At 38.6% G+C, this 15,470-nt stretch overlaps 1 long non-coding RNA gene across 5 annotated transcripts in view; it reads right to left on the reverse strand.

The window, feature by feature from the left end:
• Positions 1-15,470, reverse strand: part of LOC121896879 — a 99,525-nt gene that overhangs the window by 68,186 nt on the left and 15,869 nt on the right. The gene's annotated exons all lie outside the window — the stretch shown is intronic.

Genomic DNA, 15,470 nt, shown 5'->3' on the forward strand with positions numbered 1-15,470 from the left:
TAAACGGATCTATACTTTAAAATCAAATTGCTTATGTATTTACCTCTTATCAACAGCCAGGCAGCAATTGTGATTCATAGCAGTCATTTAAGTGATAATGCACTCATTCACTACACTAACAAACACATACCTCCTGGTTATCTGTGCGTGAGCGTCGTTGCAATGTTAGTCGCCAAACAGGAGGCAGAAAACTCAAGATGGTGTTGATTGATAAATTGACAGGTTAATTTTCGGATGGATAATGAGAGTAAGACCCTGAAAGATGGTAGGGAGAAGTCTCTGGCCCTTTGCTCTACCTTGGATGCAGTGCCATCTATCTATAACTGGTAGAACCGCAAGTAGGAGCAGGTACACTCAGGCCCTGCCAAATGTTTGCACCATCTAGGTTAAATGAGGTCTCAAGCTTTAGATCTGTATTTTCTTGTTATATTCCCTAAGAACACATTAACCACAGCTTCACAGAAAATTAGACTGTATTTATTTATTTTCACCATGGCTTATATATCTCTCTATTTTTTTAAACTACAATGAATAACACTTCAGGAAACATTTTAATACCTGACTCTACATAAAAATATCTATAGCTAATTTTGATAGGAATCCTAATTTCTTAGACAAACTACACAAGTTTTACACGTTCTTTGGCTTTAGTGTAGTGAATAAACATTCACAAAATCTGCAACGTTCCTATATATTTAGAGTTGATTGTTTCTGAGACTTCTATTTGTCAGACAATATCATAGATCATGGTTTTAAAGAATAGCGTAATTTTCTGTGGTTGCAATTAAAAAAATAGACAATCCAACCCCGGAGCTTAATTAGAGGGCAAACTGTTAGAATGGAAGAGAAGGTTTAACTAGAGGTTAGAAAGGTTTCTATATCTTACACAAATTTCTACTGCTTGTCACTGCAATGTGCCAAGTCTGCAAGCACTCTAATTAAGTCTCCACCACATTACTATATAGCTCTTCTTCATGAATCAGCATACAATGTAATGCTAATCAAATGCCACTATTTTAGTTTCAGACCTAATGCCCATTATTTCTATCTTGTCTACTGTACCTATTAGTGAATGTGTGTGCGTCTTTATTTAATAAGGCAGAAATGTGTGGAAGTGAGTTCAGGAAAATCATTCACAAACGTGTCAGAATGACAATGATAAGACAAGAACAATTACATTTTCTGAATATTGCTGCGACTCACTGAAAAGTGTAAACATAAACTGTATATAATACAAATCCTTGGTAAAATGACAACACCAGTTTAGTTGACTTTTGATTTCTGTTACTGTGGCGATTGAATGCAATCACATTTCTATATTGTAGTACAACAAGACAGAAAGATGACCCATTTTATTATTTTTCTTTGTACTGAGGCTTCAAGAGACCCTAGTCTCTTTTGGATATGCCTCGACTGAATTTTCTGGCAACTTGTTCTCCCAATAGTGAGGCAGTTGGATGGGAAAACATTTTAAAATGTATTATCTATCTAGCTACAATTAATCTGAAAACATAACTATTTTATATTGAATTTTACAAATGGCTTAATTTGTATGAAATTTAATGTATTTATTATCCATTTTCAAGGTAGAGTATGTTATTTTGTACTATTCAGACTGAGGCTTTTTTATGTAAAAACATGATGTTTCTCCCTGTATTTTACCTAATAAGTTTATTATTCTGTCCGGCCTTGAAACAATCACGCGAGGAGGAACAATTTACATGTAGCACAATAACAAAGTCTCGCTCTCTGTCAGTGCTTCAGTGAGGCAGGAGAGGCTCTGTTTAGTACAATGTTTGATGATATGGCCACAACCATGAAAAAGGACACTCTCAGTTGCCATGGATGCAAAACCGGGAAAAAAATAAAACTTATTTCCTGTAAGCTATGCTATATTTGGTAGGTATAAGCATAACAATACAGTTTTTAAAAAAATATAATACTACTATTAATAATGTAATAATAGAGGTGAATCCTTATATGTTAAAGGTTTAAACTCCACTGCACACTAATATTTTTAAATGTATTCAAACAGGAAAATAGGGTGATAATACAACACATAAAAACACAGGTCTTGTCCACTGTTTAAAAAAGTTGACAGCGTAAAAACTCCTCACACTCTGCATTGATCTAATTTATAATGCAAAGGCTCAATGCAAATCAAATCAAAACTAATTAAACACCAACAAAAGTATGAAAAGATCCACACAAACTGCAGAACAATTTAAAATTCTGGTATGCACATCTATAATACTGTTCCACAACCCTTTTCTTTAAGTGCATTTTGTCCCATATTGTTGAAATCGAGAGCAATTGTGATGAGAAGAATTATGGCTTAGGGTGTCATTGTACTGCTTGTATTGCTGTAAATGCTGTTGATTACCAATAACCACACGGTCACACCTAGGGGTGCTGCACTCCTCCCATTCATTTGAACAGTGTTCTGAGCTCTGACAGACACCGCAAGTACGAAAGGAAGGGTGCAGAGGACAAATCTTGGGGGATTCACCCCATCTAAGTCTCCAAAGCACCCAACAGCTTGATCCTGTGTCACTCTGAGGGCATGGCTTGGCTCTCCCTTGATTTGCCTTTGAAATCTAAACGTTTAATTGTGGTCAATGAAAAGGGTTCAAGCAAATGAATGGTTGAAGAATATGAGCGGAGGGAGGGGCTATTTCAGAGTGTCAGGCTGTAAAATGAGTATACATAAAAAGCAGGAGAGAGAAAAAAAAAATCAAGAGGGAATAATGAAATTAGGGATGGGGCGAGAGAGAAAGAGAAAGCAAGGGCTGGAGAACTTGAAGCACTGACCCCTATCGTCCATGGTGAAAAGCAAGAGATTAGAAAGTGTTTCATGCTAATTTCCATGGAGATTTCTGTAATTTCTCAAAAATTACTTCTTCCCGCTTTGATTTGTCCATACTGCCTGGCCCCCTGCTAGTGTTGTCAGGGTGGTCTGCTCTATCATGCCTCTGCTCTCGTGGGCCCCTCGATGGCCCCTCGCTGCGGCCAGCCGTCGTGAGATTACTGAAGCGGCGCTGACGTCTCTATCAGCTCGCGCCACCACATGCCCTCTCCCAACCCCCCACCATCACCCGATCCCTTTCCCTCAGCCTAGCTTCCTTTCTGCCCACCCACCACCAACCCGCCCTCAGTGCAAACTCTCACAGATCTGTCAGATGATGGCTTCATTGGGTTTGCACTGCTCCCTGCAAACTCATACCAGTCTTTTTACACTCCCTCATCCCTCCTAGAAACCTGCACCACAAGAAAAATCCCCCCTCCCCCCACCACTGTAGACTGTTTCACCTTTTGCTATCCCTCAGCCTTCTCTCTCTCTGCCTCATCCTGGTTTGTGCTTCTGCCTGCCACATCAAAGGAGAACCAGGGGTCACGGAGCCACAGGCATGGAATATAAATGCAGCCAACTGCGTGGCAGTATGGGAAATCAATCCTCTAAAGATAGCTCCATACACTTCATGAACCCATCATCAGTCTCTGATACATATAGTAACATATAGGAATTTTTACGGCCTTTTGTACATTGTATAGTGCAAAGCATGTTTAGTCCCAAAACAACTGTGTTTTGCTGTTTTGCCTGAGCATTTATTTTTGACTCAAGTTTCTTTGACAACTTCTTAGGGTACCTTTACAATACAAGACTGTAAGATAATATTAAACTTACAATGTGTATGCATGTATGTATTAACAAGGAGAAATATATTCTTTAAAAGTGTTAAAAATGTTCTTACAGTGTTAAAAAATATACAAATTTCCTCAACACAAGCTTGAATAGCCCTTAATAAGAGTCAGCATGTGTGTGTCTGTGTGTGAGGGAGGAAGTGAAGAGAATCAGCAAGACAAAAATGTCTGAGAATAACACTGCAGCAGAAATATGTAAACAACTTTTGTTGGAGGCCCTGAGCCGAAGATTCATGCCAGCATACACAGGTGATGCTTCCTGCAATATGTCAGAAATTTACTCAACTTTGTGTTAAGCACCTGTGAAGCTGTCGGGCTGCTGAGTGGATGATGGTACGAAGTATCTGGCTGAATGATAAAAAACAGACATGACACTGAGCAGCAGCAAAGTCATTGTTATGAATTCTATAAGTCTTGAGGGATGAATGGGAAAACTAGTGTGATTGCCAGACACTGAGGTCTGCGGCGGGGTTCGATGGCTCCGTGTGGGGGCGAATGGCTCTGGTTGCTTAGCATTAGTATTAGATAAACACTCTGTCGGAAGATGTCAACGTCTCCATTAATGCCAGAGCTGCCACACAGGCTGTGCTTGAGTGACACAGTGTTTTGTGGAGTGTGACAGGGGTTGTAAATGCTAACTCTCTCTGGCTGCATCTCCGAGCCTGGTGGAGCCAAACCCTGGCGACACCTGGGAGCGCAGAGGCGCTACACTCTGACACTCTGTGGAGATGATACATGTGTCTTATCCTCCTAATCTCAGGGCACAGTATTACAGACTCACCAAAATGAACTGTCAGTAAAATGACCATGGCAAATTTTATGTTTGATTGCTAGTTTGTTTGTTTGTTTTTGTCAGTTTTGTGTTTACTAAATAGTTTATTTAATCAGCACTAAGTCTGAGACATATTATAGGCCATAAGCAGGAGGGACAGGGCAAAAAAAATCATTACTCACTTATCACACTGTACCAACCACAAGCAGATTAGCATCATCTGGAAGTGTGGCTACCCCAAAAGGCTTTTCCATAGTCTTTACAAACCACAATATGGAAGCTGTGTGTTCAGCACAAGTCTAATGCACTTAAAGCCTGCCACAAGTACACATATCCAGCCACACAATAAGCAGGATATGGGTTTTTCCATGCTTTCACGAAGTGGACAGAGGAGTTTTCCAGTCAGTAATTATGCAGACTGGAATATTCCAGTCAAAATATAATTGCATTATTGTTTAAAAAGGTTCAAATTTCACACAGGGCATGCTTATTTTCACAAACAAAAGACATGGAACCACATGCTTATCATACATAAATAATAAAATAATAATGGCCACAACTATATGTATATAAGACCCAAACTATTAAGTGTTGCTACATTATCTTAAAAGAATAACCATAATTGCGCTAAGAAGTGTACAGTAGCCAGAGACCCTTTAAAAATATATTTGTTCTTTAAACCAGTATGTGTTTACTCAAGATCACGACTACAACAGAAGTTGCTCTGCTAAGAAGAAAAAAAGTGGTAGCAAAACCATATGAACCAAACTCTAGTTGTATATAAAGTTCATAGTATATTTCATCTTTTTCTCCAATACATATTACAGCCGGAAAGGTTGAAATTTTTTCAGTCTGAGAAAACAGCATGGAGAATTAAACTGCCTTGAGCTCAATAATACTGGCCATCTAGGAGCTGCTGAGTTGTTCTGTAGGCTGGAGGGCTGGACAGTGTAGTGTACTCTTCCCCCTAATGCCCTGTCCATTGATCTTTCCCGTAACTACAGCTCCCCACAGAAACCCACACAATCTGTGCAGAGGAGTGCTCCTAGGCACCCCCCACTTCAAAGGTGCATATTTACTCTTAGAAATTTAGAGAAAGTGCAGCTGTGGATGCATCCTCCAACCTCAATCAATGATAGGGCTGGTCCTCCTGACCCCCCCCTGCTGGCTAATAAAGTGCTTCTTAGGCTTGGTGGTTTCTCTGGAAGCCTTATGGGGTTGGTTCAAACTAGCACTTAGGTTTGTTTCCATTCTCTCTTCTCGAAAATTGATTTTTAGAGAAATACTTATCTTGTTGCCCAACAAAGTTCCACAGTGAATTACTGCAGTCAGTTTTATTTTGTCCTTATATATTTTTTATTTATTTGTGGCATCTAATGACTGAAGTAAACAAATAAGAAGTAAATCACAGACCTGTGCAGGGCCAAATTGTATGATAAAGCTCAACCACATAACGCTTTGAGCACAGTAATTTCTCTTATTAGCAGAAAACTTATACCTTAACTATAACCTCAGGCTAGAAAAATGAATACATGACCGTGGATATTTTCACCCACATTCTGGTAGGATGATAAAGAAACAGAACTGAACAATGGTTTATTTTAGAGGGTACATTTAAAAAGTCTTTTGGGTTTCTTTTTTCCTCATTGTGTATCCTGTCACACTACTTTCCAATAAAACTGCAGTGTCCTGAAAATAATCTTAGAATAAAAAAGCTTCATTTTCAAATACCCCAAAAAAAAAAAAAAAAAAAAAAAGATTGTTACAATGTCTTTAATTAGCATTTTTCAAAGAATCTACATATGCATTAAGTCTACTTAACATGTCCTGTTTTGTTGTCTTTGACAAAAATATTTCATGCTGGGATACACATTATCATAATTGTCATTCCCAATCTTCAAAAACAAATGTGTATTAAGACAGTAGCTAAAATAGTCCTTCTGCTGAAAATCAGACAATCAAAATCTATTGTAATTAAGCACAGCGATATTCTAATTACTGATGATTCAAGCTACTCCATGCTGCTTCCTGTCCCCCCTCTGCAACAATTAGAAAAATATATGTCAGCTGTGATTTTTCCTTTATTTCACTTAAATGTGAGTCTCCAAAGTGGCGCAGTGGGGGATTTATCCAAAAACAATGACATTTATAACTCCTCTCTGGAAGGACTGCATTCATTCTTTACTCAGCAGGAAAGCCTAAGTTTTAAGTGACTGGAGTAAAGGTCTAAAGTGATTTGCACGTCTGGAGAACACTGTAAAAACCTTAAAGTAGCAACTCTTGACAATGTAGTATTCATTGTGCAGAAATTATAATCGTAAAAGTGAAAAAAGTAAAACTTCTACTTGAGAAATCATTTCTCTTGCAGTTACTCTCCAGACTACACATGGATACAGTATACATTATTTTGTGTGATGAGCTACAGTAGCCTGAGAACTAGTGACCTTGTGACTGCAATGTCTGACATCCATCATTTGATCATCACCCTGAGGTGAGTTCCTGCCTAACCACGATTTTCCTTATAGTGTTGCATTCTTCAAGTCTGCCGCAATAGTGTTAGCACTGAAAACAGCGGAAAAAAAACTTGTTTCAATGTCATTAATCCTAACTTGTTTGGACTCCTCACATTGACTCTCCCACACATCTCTTTTTCTCCCTTTTTTTCTCTCTCAGCACATACTATTGCTCTCACTCTCTCTGCCTCGCTAACATGTTGACAGCAGTTTGTTAGTAGGTATCAGTTTTCAGTGAGCAGCCTGAGAGGGAGAGAGGGATGTGGTAATCATCTCTATCTCCGGCTGCTTGGCAGTGTTCCCCTCGGCATGCTGGCAGACACTTGCCATTGAGCGGCTGTCAGGCAGAAAGGGTGTGGGATGTGGGCTCAAGCTACACAGGTCACGGTCATTTCTTTCCAAAAGCTGCTGAAGCTAAAACCTTAAGTGGCATTTGAGCTACCTGCACTGGCAGTTCTGACACTCACAACACTAACAAGGAGACCACCGGTAGAGAGTCAAACTCGATTATGCCTCCCTGGTGGATTTCCTTAATATAGCTTAGCTACTGCCATGCTTGTTTTTCTAACCCTTAGGAAGCACATGCTTTCAATGTAATGAGAGTTGTTCTGCAGGTGTGTGAGGTACAATTTTGTGGTATAAAGAGTGCAAAAGAAATATATTTGACATATTTATTAATATTCATATATTTAACAAGTACAACTGGTAAATACAATCTATATACAAATCTATTGCATAATGAGAAAAACAGACAGTTAATCAACTTTAGCTTGTAGCTTATAGTTTATATCATGAAAGGGGGACAAAAAATGCTGAATTTAGAATGTGCTTGGATACAATGCAACACAAACGCTATCATTATTTTATGTTTATTTTCTGACCTTCTAAAAAAAGGTGACCGGTATAGAGAGTTTTGTTTTGTTTTTTTTTTTTTAAGTTATAGTTTTTATATTTCTAAATATTATTTTTGTGTTATGTAAGTCATATTGAGTCCTGGAAAGCTTTGCATTGTTTGTTGTTGTTGCTGTATCTGCACTATTATAAATAAAACTGTATGTAATATATATTCACGGTAAAAATGGGTGTGTTGAATCACTGCCAGGTAAAATTAGAGAGTTAAACGAAAATCATTTTCAATTACACTTCAAAAATCAATGTTTCTCAAAGATGGACTTTGTGTACCATTGCTTTTCTTACACATCAGTGTAACAGTCATGCTCTTCATTATAACAATTATTCTGCGCTAATTCAAGGCTGTCTTTAGTTCACAAACTAGAGCCCCTTAGTTTATGCTGAATTAGTTGGAAACATAACTAATCAGCAAAAAAAACCCAAAAAGCAAAAAAACAAAACAAAAAAACCCCATCAAGTTCCACAAAAAGGTTAAAACTTTAAACAAAACTGCATGGAAAAGTAGTCTGACTTCCATGGCTGTAAACTGAATTGTGCTTGATAAGTTGCAGGCTCTCACAACCTGGACCTGTGATCTTTAGAGTGATACCCTCAAGTTCATAGCAACAAATACACTCAATCACTCGGGGAGATCCAAAGTCTCTCTGTTGGCCAATTACTGCTTTTTAAAAGCCTGAGGCACCCAGGAAACTTTGACTCCTGGAAATAAAGACCAATCTGAGAGAGAAACATTGCAGCTATTAAAATCTTTATAATTCTGTAAATCACAAGTGATTTGTTTTGCCCCATGGCTTGTTCCGATACATCCTTGCTGCTATTGCAAAGGGCATGGGGTGACTGCAATTGAGGAGAGCAAGCTTATTTTTACAACTAAGCTTGGAAAAAAGAGATGCCTTTTTTTCTTCTTCTTTTGGAGTGCAGAAGGCAAAGATCTCCTCTGTGTCATAATTGCCTGAAGTTAGAGAGTAAAGGCTCTGGACTCCTGATGTTAGTGTGGGCCTTTCATCAGGGGGGTTGGAGTCAAAGTTGCTTTAAAAGATCAGGCACTCTGGAGGATCAGTCTCTGTTTTTATTTATGTAATAAAGGCATTTTAAAAGAGAGAAAAAAATGATCATCATTTATCTATTGTTGCATTAGACATTTTCTAGACTGGTGCTGTCATTGTCGGGTTTGCTGTTTTTGTTGATGATTAAGGATCCCATTATTCAAAACAGATTTACATTTTCTCAGCTATTTCATTTTGAACTTCAATATTAAGTATGCTATACTGATTAATTTTGAGGATGGATTCTGAAATTAGCCTGCTTATTCAAACAAAGTGGAAGCCAAAAGTGGTAGAGAGGATCATGCAATTATGAGTAAAATCACTCCAATTAAACACTGCCATGTTAACTTTTAGAGAGCACACACTCCACATAAAATAATTACAAATTGGGATGGAAAATGGAAAAGAAAACACCAACATTATGGAATGAAGCATTTACAGTTGATAGATTCTCAAAAAGCTCTTCTCTCCTCTGGTGCTCAGGGTTAAGAATGGCACTCCTCTGCTGCTGCAACACTCTCCCTCCCAACTGCCACACTCCCCATTCAGCAGCGCAAGGCCCTCTGGTGCTAGACAAGGGCCCTGGCTGAGGACGCTTTGATACTTCAGCCTCTAATCACCAGAGTATCCTTATAGCGTTGAGCTGATGGACGAACGGGTCATAGGAAGGATGTCCCAACCATAAATCAGACTACAGGGGTGACAGCGCACAAAATAGGTGAATTGTCCTTGGGTTTGCGATGCTGGCGGCATCCCTTGTGTCCCCGAGTCACACCACCCTTTTTATTATTTGGGAGCGAGTCAAACGGATGCCCTACCAGCCATTCTGCCCTCCCCCTTGTGTTTTCCCCTACTCTTCGAGCCTGGACCCTGCTATGAACTGTTTCCAGAGTCAGTTACTGGTGTAATTGAAAGTGCTTTGTCATCGCTTTCAGCCAAACACTGATGGATGTGAAGTTGAATGAGGTTTGGGTTTTAGTTATACGAGTGAGCCTGTGTGAGATTTATCACCAGAGGCTTAAGAGGCTACAAGGGACCATTAAAGTACCACCGCCATCTACATCACAGTGAACTGTTCATTATTATTCATTAAAACAGAATGCCTTTAATATGTCTAGTTTCCCATGTGAAAAAAAAAATGCACATACATGTTTTTGTTGACTGTTAAAAAATGAAAAACTGTTCAGTTGCCCAGTTTTTACAGTAAACTTGGTCTGGTGCAATTAAATATGGATTTCAAAAAAGTATAGGTAACACATTAAAAGTAACCTGGCCTAGAAATTAATAAGCAGTAACATGAGAGAAAAAAACTGTTTGCACTTTTCTAAGTTTCTGCAAAATCAAAAACTCCAGAAAACATATTTTTTTTATTCCTTTATGTGTGTTGTATTAATCTTTGTTCTTTAAAACTTTGCACTTTCTTTCATTTCATTTTCATTTCAGGGTCTGTGATGTTAAACATATACCCTTAATATATATCTCATCTAAACCAACCAGTGTATTTTATTTCCTCTTATAATTGGTGTGGTGTATGGAAAATCTATGAAACCATTTAATTTCAATTCTGAATCGACATCCACATGCAAAGCGTGGGAGGTGTGCTAGTTCTCATTGTCTCCCACTTATTATAGGCTGCCCCCAGCTGCCTGGGCTGTGAGGGCCTGGATCCTGGCTCACGTCCAGCTCGGCTCTGATCTGGGCCTCTTTGTGATTTGAGGAGTATAGAGCTTTGCTGGGCTGCTGTCCTAGAGCCATGTTGGAATGCAAGAGCAGTGGTAGAGGTGCAGAGGGAAGTGACCTCACTGTGTGATGCGAGCAAGAGTACGGGGCAAGAGTTACACACTGAGGTTGGTTGGATTATAAATAAAGTAGAGTGTGGTTTCTGTGCTGCAGCCGGGAAATAGGAAAGGTGAATACCAGTGCTCACAGCACAGTTGTAAATGGTGCCCTATCCTAACATTGGCTCAAGGCTGCCAAGATAGGATGGCCAAATAAAGTAGGTTTAATAGAAAAATATTGCCCAATTTCTACATGTTTCTCAAAGATTTTGCTTTTCCATTGTGTATGTATGAATTCCCAAGGCATTCTAACATCCGATTAATCATTGCTATCATTAATTTTGTCATCTTAAATTATATTTCTTGTTTCCATGTTGTTGTTGTTTTTTTCTTTTGACTTTTTTTTTTCATTTAGAAAAAATAAGAAATATTACGATATCTTTACATATTTACCTCAGTATAAAAAAAATATCTATATATATTTTTTAAATTATTTTTGTCTGATTTTTTTAATGATAAAAGTCAAGAGTGTGCTGACATGGTACGAGAGCCAATCATGTGGACTGCTGACTGCGTGTTGAGGGATACTCATGACCGACTTGTCTGAGGCTGGTGTGCATGCAGGTCGTCTTGTAGAGCAGAAGACTAGCAGGCAAGTACAAAAGACCGAGACCCTGCCACAGGCACAAATACCTGAGAGGAAAGACAAAGGCAACTTCACTTTAACTGGAAGTACAATGTCCAGGATAAACAGTGCTTGCATAGATGAACCATCAGTGTGTGAAACTTAATATGACTTGCAGGACATCCATCTGGAAGAGTAAAATGTGCAGGGGACCACAGATTCACTGCTCTTGAAGCTGTGTGCTTGTTTTGGCACCTTTCGTATAAGTTTATATTCCAGCTGAATTCACTTCAATCAGTTGAATTTAGTTACACCGAAATATTTTATTCCTCATCGACAGATTTCAACTTTTCCACATGTAGCCTCCTAAAAAAGGTGTAATTTTGTATATGAACCATTTCATAATGCCAAGAAAAAAAAAAACCCATAGATACGCTGTTGCCTATGGGAACATTAGCATGGTAAATGAACATTAACTCGCAGATGGTTGGGTATAGGGCATCGCTGTGGCTCCTAACAAAAAATTGATTAACTTGTAAATTCCCATTGCCCAGCTGTTATTCAGGCTGTTTACCATAAATAAAAAAGGGGCAGTAGAGAAAGAATCCAGATGCTTTGAGTGCAGCAGAAAAGCAATCTGTCATTGTTCTCAACTAACACTGATGGATGCTGCTTTGAATGGGGATTGGTTTTAGTTAAACATGACAAAGTGAGGGATGACACGCCATTGGTCACAAAGGTCTGGAGGTCCAGCAACGCCTCAGCAGTTGCTTTTTTCAGCCAAGACAACCTCTTGTTCATGTATCAGCTGCCAATAAAGGGAAGAAGTTGTTGGGGCAGGCTTTGGGGTTTGTTTGTTTTGCTGTGTGTTCAAGCTGAAGTTGAGAAATGGGAAAATGGACAAAACTTAAAGACTATACCGAGGTGGCAGCCAGTATGATTAGAGTATGATCTACTTTCTGTCCTCTCTCCAAGACTCCAAGATTTCTGAAAATCTATAATATTGGGAAAGGAAGTGTGATTCCATTGGGGGCCCCATGGCTCATATTTGGCGTATTCAAAACCATGTTTGATCTTAAGTTATTACATATAATGACAGTACAGCTCAGACGTAGCTGATCTCTGCATTCACTAATTGCTATAAATATTCCACAAAATTCTGACCGATGGATGTCTATCAAAGTCACTATTAAACTAGGAAAACCATATGCAAACTTGCAAAATCATTCAGCTATTAAGTAGTGACCATTTTGTTTATGGAATAAAACATGAAACACTGGCAATAAACCAAACCAAACTTTTGGACATCGGGTAAAACCATTAAAGGCAGACATCTAAGTTTTATCACATAGCATAATATAAAAATTTAAAAGACATAATGTGTGTTGAGGTTATTGCTGTCAATGGACAGGAGCATTGGGATGAAAAATCCAGTCTCAACCAGACTTTGGTGTGATGTCAGATTGTGAATGGTCCAGTAAACCCTGCTTTTCACTGACCCAAAAATAACTGAGGGTGATGTAAAATGCATATGTGCGGCTCTTCCAGCTGCAGAAGATCACATACATGTTTTCAGTAAAGGATGACATCACAGATCTGGAAGGAACAAGACAAGCCTTTCTTTGGACTGGAGACTTCTGGCTGGCCCCAGAAGTGATCTAGTTTCCCAGATGCAGGGGGAGGGGCGGGGGGAGATCTACAGAGCACCAGGGACAGTTTAAGTTAAGACGTCTGCGAAACTCATCATTCATTGTCAAATATGGTTGAGGTAAAAATCCACCCTCGATCCACTCTAAACATACAATCCTTTCATCCTCTATCATTGACCGTTTACTTTTCCGCACATAAAAAAACTATCCCATAGCTTTCAAAAAGACGGGCAAGATTTTAAGATTCCAGGGTTCTCAAACCGGTCATCAAGAGACACCTGCAAGACACACACGCACAAAACATGCACACACACATAACCACCGCCCACATACGATAATATTCAGTATAAAGATGGTCTCTGTAAGGTGGTCTCAAATCTATCAAGGTAACCCAAAATGTTTGAAAATGTAAAATCAAAGTCAAGAGACAAAAGGACTCCCGAGACACTGTCTCAAATAAAATTAAGACTTTCACACAGCAACCAAACTGTCCTAAGTACAGAGTGTAAATAAATAACTACAGTGTAAAAGATGTGCATACCTTTTAGGATCTTAGAAAATGATATAGATCGAATTATATTCTCATGCAGTACATAATTGAAGAGTTTGAGTTATTGATGGAAAAAGAACATTTGATATGATTCTCAATCAACTCTAGGCCAGATATCTTATTCTGCTCAGAGGACATACTGACACAAAAGCCATCCATGAGTACATCTCACAGTATAGTCATGTTTTTCTGCATTTGAACAGTTGGTGAAGATAAGTTTTCAAGAAGCACTTGAGAGTTATGCACCGTTCCACAGTAATATTCTGTCTGATTCCTCAGATTTAGAGTTTTAACAAGTGTTTATGATGTACTAACAGGTATTAATATTTTTTACCCATAGAAATGTCAGAAGATTTAGCTCACATTTAATGGTACTTAAAAGAGTACTTCAAGTTACACTTAGAAATAATCTTAATGACATCAAAATGAGTGTGTCCCTTGGTCAGAATTGTATTTTGGTCACTTTATTTGGTGAAAATCACACAAATCACACCCTTTATTCATGTTTTGCTCATCTTTCCACTTTCATTTTACGTTTTAACCTATCAACATGTGATGATGTCCGCTAACACATAGAGCTTTCCACAAGAGATGCTCACCTCCTCTGGGAAGATACACTATTTCAGACAGCATAGACCACTTAATGAATGAGGACCTTTCAATTAGGAACTACACTGATCACACAATGAGATTCCATCAGGTGACAGTAACTGAATGATCAGGTTTACACGTTTTATGTTTGCATCACTGTAAACCTCAAAACACCAAGTTTACATTAGTTTGGATTTCACCAGCTGGATGCACGTTTTCTCACTGTGCACATGGTGAAGTTAATTTGTAGTTGGATATTCAGCAGTGGGTATTTTAACATCAGTAGCTACATGTTAGAAGTATCAAGTCCTCTCAATAAAGTGTTATTTAGAGAGGCCTCTGTGTTTGCCCTTTCAAAACATCCTGTGGCTGAAATCCCCGGTGGATCAGTGCAGAGGAGATGGTTATATAGCATGTAGTTGAAAAACAGATTTTGACTGTTTTATTAGCTCCAATCGACTGTGCAGGACTTGCAAGCATTTTAATTAATAAGGTACTGTACTAGAGGGATTTTAGTATTTCGACTATGCAGGACATACAGACCAGAGAGTAAAGTTCCTCTAACAAACTTTCTACTAGAAACCTTCTATTACTTTATAGTAACAAGTTATAGTTCCAATTCAGGATCGACTTGAGATCTGTAATATTGTCATTAATAGCTTGATTAATAGCATGCTTTTTGTGATTGATTGAGGGTCATTTGATGGTCAATTTATATTGGACTATAAAATATTACTGATACTGCCAATGATATTCAATATTATATTAGTCCTTATGCTTCCCAATAATGCTAAATAGCTACAAATAACGCCAACTGTGTTCACTGTAACCAAGGTCCAAGCCAGAGGTACTGCTACTGTATTCCTTGATAGGACATCAGTTTAGTATCTCCAGAGTGCTGGCTAGATATACAGCTCTATGCAATATGGACAGACCAAAGCACAATCTACACACGATTTGGTCTACTCCAATGGCCATGACCTGGTAACCAGAGATAATATCCTGTAAACAAACATAAACAGAGCATAGACAGTCCTTTGTATTCAAGGACTCTAAAATGACTTCTGGTTCTGCTACAAGAGCCATCTTGAGTCACAACAGCAGCAGGTCTGTCATGACTCAAGAAAACCAATGTAGACAGCTCTGCTCTAAGTTACATTTTGACTGATGCAACCTTTCTGTGCCCTTTATAAAACTAAATTCCCAAAGTTGAATTTATCACCACAGAGCAGAGGGCTCCAAAATCCATATACACAACTCACATGCACAATTCATAAGCCTAATTTCACTATTCAGGCATGCAGCTACATTCAGGAACATTTCCGTCTTGCG

This window comes from Thunnus maccoyii, chromosome 5, assembly GCF_910596095.1.
Source record: "Thunnus maccoyii chromosome 5, fThuMac1.1, whole genome shotgun sequence".
NCBI classification, from domain to species: Eukaryota; Metazoa; Chordata; class Actinopteri; order Scombriformes; family Scombridae; genus Thunnus; species Thunnus maccoyii.